This window comes from Lytechinus pictus, chromosome 3 (assembly GCF_037042905.1).
Source record: "Lytechinus pictus isolate F3 Inbred chromosome 3, Lp3.0, whole genome shotgun sequence".
In the NCBI taxonomy this organism is placed as follows: Eukaryota; Metazoa; Echinodermata; class Echinoidea; order Temnopleuroida; family Toxopneustidae; genus Lytechinus; species Lytechinus pictus.
Window position 1 is genome coordinate 68,099,024 of NC_087247.1, and position 7,425 is coordinate 68,106,448.

The following is a 7,425-nucleotide window of genomic DNA, read 5'->3' on the forward strand; positions in this document are numbered from 1 at the left end:
AAAAGTGCGCGAAGTTTGGACGCCCCATCATACTAACCTCGTACAAGGGACCGTGTTTGACCCTGGATTTGAAGTAGTCGGCAAACATCGCTTCATTGCTGAAGTAATATTTACCGAAACTCCTTCTCGCTACGCACCGGGGCTCTTTCCGGTAAGTAGCAATACATACAAAAATTATACATATGATTTTGAAATGATTTCATGATAAAAAGATCAAATTTCGCTTACCTCGGCCTAGCAAGTGACTTCGTTTGTCTCTTCTACGGAAATACAAGGAAGCCTGTTGGTGGCGCTAATAAATTTCACAACCTTGATTCAGCTCCTCGGTAATTTTATAACTGTGTCTAAATTCTTTGAATGTGCAATTCTTATGATTAATTTACTAATTATGGGCACCAATAAATGAAATACCTTTAAAAATATAATTCAAGATTACTATTGGCGATGATAACACTTTTTTGCAATTAATTTAAAACGATGACTAATAAAATAAAATTGAAAAAAATACACATGCCTGGAAGAAAACCAGCAGTACAAGCTTTTAAGGAACGTCAATAATACGGTATACCAAAGTCTATACAATGAAAAGATTGGACACTTCACTTCGCGTAATGCCTTGCGTGGATTTGTATGTAAAATAGTGTAGGTGCCTAGTCTTTCCCTTGTCGTGTCTTTGATATGAATATAAATCGCGCGCCCTCTTTAGGAGAAAATTGATATCCACGCCAACCAATTTGTATCTCCGTGAAATCTTCACTAAAGATCAAGAAAATATACATATTTTTTAAAAGAAACTTCAAGGAGAAGTCACGGAAGGATCTAAATGATTCGGTAAGTGTCATAGCAGAATGTGAAATACCAGATTATGCGTGATATTTTATGTGGGCAAAAGCCCAATCTATTTTCAATGTGTCGTGTGAATATGACTGATATTCCTTCGCACACGAGACGATATGAACCCATGGGTGGTTCACTGCATCCATCCTGCTAGACAGCTGGCCGCCGTCTGTTTCGAGGAGTTTTTTAACATTTTTTATTTTTTTAATTTCTCCTCGTACACAGACGGCTCGCTATCGTGCAGCCACCATTAGGGGACTTACAATGCAAAATCCCCCCGTCGGCGTCGCGGCTCTTCAATTTTTGTCTTTAATGAATCAAACTTTTGAAAATTAACGCGACCGAAATGCAAATTAATATTCCCTCTTGGCACTAATTGCCAAAAAACGGGGAAAATCAAGTTAAAAGGAACAAAAACAGTGACTTACCTCGGCTGTCGCGCAACTTCACTGCCCTGTTTTATCCGAACTTAATACACATAAACATATGGCCATTGAGTCCCCTGTACAGATCGCGCTAGAACTTCGGTCTCTGTATTTGGTGAGTGAAGCCACCGGAGTTCAGCTGAACAACCAACATAACAGAGACCGAAGCTTTTGGTATTTGGTGAGTGAAGCCAACGGAGTTTAGCTGAACAACCAACATAACAGAGACCGAAGCTTTTGGTCTACCATCCTGCCTGTGCCTGTGGGGAATCTACAGGTAGGACTCACTCACACTAGTACGAGGTTAGTATTATATACTAACCTCGTATACCGTACCGCGTTTGACCCTGGATTTCTAAGTAGTCGGCAAACATCGCTTCATTGCAGAAGTAATATTTGCCGAAACTCCTTCTCGCTACTCATTGGGGCTCTTTCCGGTAAGTACAGTAGCAATACAATCATATTTTTTATATTGTAATTGAAAATCGAAATCGTACAAAAAAGAGCAAATTCGCTTACCTCGGCCTGGAAAGTGACTTCGCATGTCTCTTCTACGGAAATACAAGGAAGCCCGTTGGTGGCGCTATTGAATTTCACAACCTTGATTCAGCTCCTCGGTAATTTTATAACCATGTCTAAATTCTTTGAATGCGCAATTCTTATGATTACTTGACTAATTATGGGCACCAATAAATGGAATACCTTCATAAACATGATTCAAGATTATTATTGGCGATGATAACACTTTTTTTCAAATAATTAAAAACGATGACTAATAAAAAAAAATAGAAGTAGCAGTACAAACGTGAACAATACGGTCTACCGAAGTCTATACAATGAAAAGATTGGTCACTTTACGGACTTCGCTAATGCTTTGCGTCGATTTGCGTGTAAAATAGTTTAGGTGCCTAGTCTTTCCCTTGTCATGTCTTTGATATGAATATAAATCGCGCGCCCTCTTTAGGCCAAAAAATGATGTTGTCGTTCGACAAGCCGCGCGACGTCAAGAGCAAGAAAAGATGAGGAACAGAGGGGAATAGAGTGCTCAAATAAGTCTCCAAATGGACTTCACATGGATCGGAAAGTGAAATGGAATAATTTTATGAGATAATAACAGATGTAGCAATATTGTTTCGGCTATGTGCATGGAAGTGGTTAATCTGGACTCCAGGAATTTCCAAATTCTGTGGAAGGATCAGCTCATAGAGAGAGTTGCATGCGACATGCCTTGATTTTACCGTGCACGGCGGCATTAATGCAACCATGGGTGATTAGTCTCTACTGCACTCACACACTCATTCAATGAACAAGGTTATGATATAACCTTGTTCTCTGATTGTATCTCCATGTGTGGCAAAATAAGGGTGGCAATGTTTGGCTTATTTTCTCTTTTTCTTGGGGACAAATGCTTGATTTTTTTTACACTGACAGTTTCCATTACACCTATTCATCATACAACTTGGCTCTTAAGTAAATTTGATTCTTTAAATTATTTTTTTCTTAATTAAAAGTAGAGATTGAAAAATGAAGAGGGCGTACACAAAAATATGCCAAAAATTCAAGAGTTTTTTGAGCGCTCTTGTGAATACAAAAATTATTCCCAAGTTACTAATGAAAAATAAATTGCAACTGTAAGGAAATTAGTAATTTTGGTCACAAAAGTGATATTTTAATGATTTTTTAAAGTGTGTGCTCTGTACAGCATTGGCATACCGTAGTCCTACCTGTAGATTCCCCACAGGCAGGATGGTTGCAGTGAGCTAGTGCACTCACACTAGTACGAGGTTAGTATGCTATACTAACCTCGTACACCAGACCGCGCTTGACCCTGGATTTCTATAACACTTTTTTGCAAATAATTTAAAACAAGGACTAATTTTTAAAAAAATAGAAATCTACGTACCTTGAACGAAACCAGCAGTACAAGCTTTCTTCGTTTGTCAATAATACGGTCTACCGAAGTCTGTACAATGAATAGATTGGACACTTCACGGACTTCGCGTAATGCTTTGCGTGTCAAATAGTTTAGGTGCCTAGTCTTTCCCTTGTCGTGTCTTTGATATGAATATAAATTGCGCGCCCTCTTTTGGCCAAAAATTGATGTTGTCGGGGTTCTACAGGCAGCAACGTCAAGAGCAAGAAAAGATGAGGAACAAAGTGCTAAAATAAGTCACCAAAATGACTTTATATCGATCGGTAAGTGAAATGGAACAATTTGATTAGATATTAGATTTTGTAGAAATTATTATATCGTGCATTAGCATGGAGTGTTTTATCTGGACTCCAGGAATCTCCAAAGAAATGGAAGGATCAGCTCATAGTAGTCCAGTCATATTAGCCCAAATTTTGACCAAACTTGGAACAAATTGCAACATAATTTTTTTCACCACAATGCATTTCTGTAAGGTCCCTAGTACAACATACTAAAAGTCCCAAACTATCCGAATAGGGGAAAGGCATCTAATTTGCATAAATCCAAGATGGCTGCCAAAATTAATTGATATGCCTTATCCTTAATATTTTTTGCACAGATAATGTGAAAATCTTGAAATGAATACGCAATTAACAATGATTAAGATATTATGTATCGATTGCAATCGTTTTCGGGACTGTTCTGTTAATATTTTTCAAAAAATGTGAGAATTTATGCCTAAATTTCCATGTTTTCAGTCTTGTAGCATGTGCGTTGATATCTTTCTGTTTTACCATTAGCATAAACAATTAGTGCAAAATATCAGCATTCAACAAGAAAGGGGATATATCAACGAGAAAATTGATATGCTTTATAACAGTATTAATGTCTTAACTTGCTTAGATTAAGGGCAAATACATCCGAATGTATTACTCGATATTGCAAATAAGTGACACCAAAAAGGCAAAAACCAACATCCGTGTCTTAGTCACACTTTTGATATCGACTACAACCTGTACAACGCGATCGCTGGCATGCCTTTAAAGAGATAACAATAGATTGAATCGGTCTTGCCTCGCCTTTGTTGGTGTGACTAAAACGCATAAATACAAGTGTGTGAATAGCGATAGAAAGGTGTATATTACTTAAATTGATACGTGGGCAAAGGGCTTTTTCTACATATCAAAGCAACTTTTATGTTAATGAAATCTCTTGGAAAAGTTAGAGGATGCATTGCTCTGCATGCTGCATGCAATTACGTTCAAGAACATCAAAACAGTCCCGCAATAGCCTGTCGAATGTACCCCCTTATCCGTAGATACCGGTAACTATTAAAATATCGTGCTTTTTGGAGCCCCCAATGTGACAAAGTGGTGTTTTGCTACAGGTTTTTTTTTATCAGTTACATATAAAGAAGTGATGGCACAGCAAATCCTACCCCCTCAGCGGTCTGCCGAAGTCACCAACCCCTTTTTGTATTTTGCCCATTTCTTGGAAAATTCACAATTTTTAGCCCCATTGAGGTAAAAGACGTTTCCCCCTTTGCAATAGACCACTTTTATTGTTTTTAATCACTCAGAGATAACAAAATTAGATTTTCCTCTATCAGCTACATACAAAGAAGTGCTGGCACAGCAAACCCTACCTCTAAGGGGTTTGCCGAAGTCACCCACCCCTTTTCCATATTTTGCCTACACTGTTAAAAAACCCTGATTTTACACACAAAAAAGATAAGATTTTGCAGAAAGCAATAACAGAATCATTCTGTAAATTCATAAAAGGGGAATTTTCTGCAATTTAACAGAACAGGTCTGTTTAAAAACGGGAAAAGGGCGTTTTATTAAAGGACATTTGTAAGGTTCCATACATTCACACGTATTGCGAGGTTAGTATTAGTATACTAACCTCGCACCACGAACCGCGTTTGGCAGTGGATTTCTAACTAGTGGGTCGCGCGTGCTGGGATCTCACTTCTTGGGTCCACAACACACGACTTCTATGGCTTGAATTTTCTGTGCGCAGCGGCATGTAATGAACCCTTGGGTGGTTCCATACACCAAATACCAATTTCCTGTAATTTTACATGATATAAATAATGTAAGATTACGCAATCTGGTAAGATTACAGGTGTTCTCGAGACTCTGCTGCATGAACTTCTTTTATTTTTAAGGATAAATTTTCTAACAGTGTATTTATGGAAAAATCTACCAATTCGGAGCCCTCATTGATGCAAAAATATTTTCTGATAGCAAACCACTTTCATTGTTTTGTAACCACTTGAAAAATAAAATGGATTTTCCTCTATCAGCTACATAATAAGAAGTGCTGGCTCAGCAAATCCTACCCCCTCAGGGGTTCCCGAAGTCTCCCCACCCTTTTTGCCTATTTTCCCTCCTTATCAATTTATAATTTATGGGAAAAATCTGCCAATTTGGAGCCCCTATTGAGGCAAAACGTTGTTTCTGCTCTATAGCAAACCTCTTTCATTGTTTCTTAACCACTTGGATATAAAAAAGTAGATTTTCCTCTATCAGCTACATATGAAGAACTGCTGGCTCAGCAAAGCCTACCCCCTCATGGGTTCCCAAAGTCTCCCCACCCTTTTTGCCTATTTTCCCTCTTTATTAAAACAAAATTGCAGTTTTTGAACCCCTCCCCCATTAAGGCAAAAGGCATTTCTGCTATATGGTAAAGTCACTTTTATTATTTGAAACCACTTAAAGATGTTTCGTCTATCAGCGCATCGACCCCTTCCCTCTTCAGGGGCTCCAAATTGACAGATTTTCCCATAAATTGGCAAAATACGGAAAAGGGGTGAGTGACTTCGGTAGTATAATATTAGTATAATAGGATGTGGCAGGTCTAATAGCTACATTTCATTTTTGTCTCGCCTGCGTAGCGGAGCGAGACATAGGTATCACTATTTCCGGCGTCGTCGTCGTCGTCAACAATTGTGTTGTACACCCAATAACTTTCTATAGCTTCGAGGTGGGATCACCAAATTCATACCAGAGGTCCATCTCCTGAAGGCACAGGTCAAGTTCGAATATGAGTCAAATTGGAAAAAGGTCAAAGGTCAATGAACTTTCCATGACTGGCACTGTGCTGTGTTGTACACATAATAACTTTCTATATCTTCAAGGTGGGATCACCAAATTCATACCAGAGGTCCATCTCCTGAAGGCACAGGTCAAGTTCGAATATGAGTCGAATTTGAATAAGGTCAATGAACTTTCCATGACTGGCACTGTGCTGTGTTGTACACATAATAACTTTCTATATCTTCTAGGTGGGATCACCAAATTCATACCAGAGGTCCATCTCCTGAAGGCACAGGTCAAGTTCGAATATGAGTCGAATTTGAATAAGGTCAAAGGTCAATGAACTTTCCATGACTGGCACTGTGCTGTGTTGTACACACAATAACTTTCTATAGCTTCGAGGTGAGATCGCCAAATTCATTCAAGAGGTCCATCTCTTGAAGGTGCAGGCCAAGTTCAAATGTGAGCCGAATTTGAATAAGGTCAAAGGTCAATGAACTTTCCATGACTGGCACTGTGCTGTGCTGTACACACGATAACTTTCTATATCTTCAAGTTAGGATTGCCAAATTCATACAAGAGGTCCATCTTTTGAAGGTGCAGGTCAAGTTCAAATGTGAGTTGAATTTGATTAAGGTCAAAGGTCAATGAACTTTCCATGACTGGCACTGCTGTGTTGTACACACAATTACTTTCTATAGCTTCGAGGTGGGATTGCCAAACTCGTAACAGAGGTCCATCTAAGTCATATAGCATACATGTAGTTTTGACATGCAGTCTCTTCATGACTGCAATATGCAGGCGAGACAACGCTTGGCGTTTGCCTTGTTCTTTTGAACTCAGAGATCGAGCAGGCAGAAAATGTCATTATTTGGTGTACAACATTATGTGACTAGCATATGATAGTTTCCGTGCCTAGACCCTTTCATGTTAAACAATTATTACAGTCCAAACTTAATCGAATTTATGCATTTAATGTTAATAGTAACAGTGTTCTTGTAGTATAATTCTTTGCTTACTGATATTTATGATATATAGCTATAGTTTGAGAAGGCCAATGTACTTAGTATCGAGTCCGGAATTGATATAATTTGCAATCGGGTCTGAGTACATAATATACACTGGCGTCATCTGCTACTTAAACTAAATGAGCGAATATGACCCAAACTAATCATTATGTTTATGCAAATTAGAACACTTTCTCCTATTC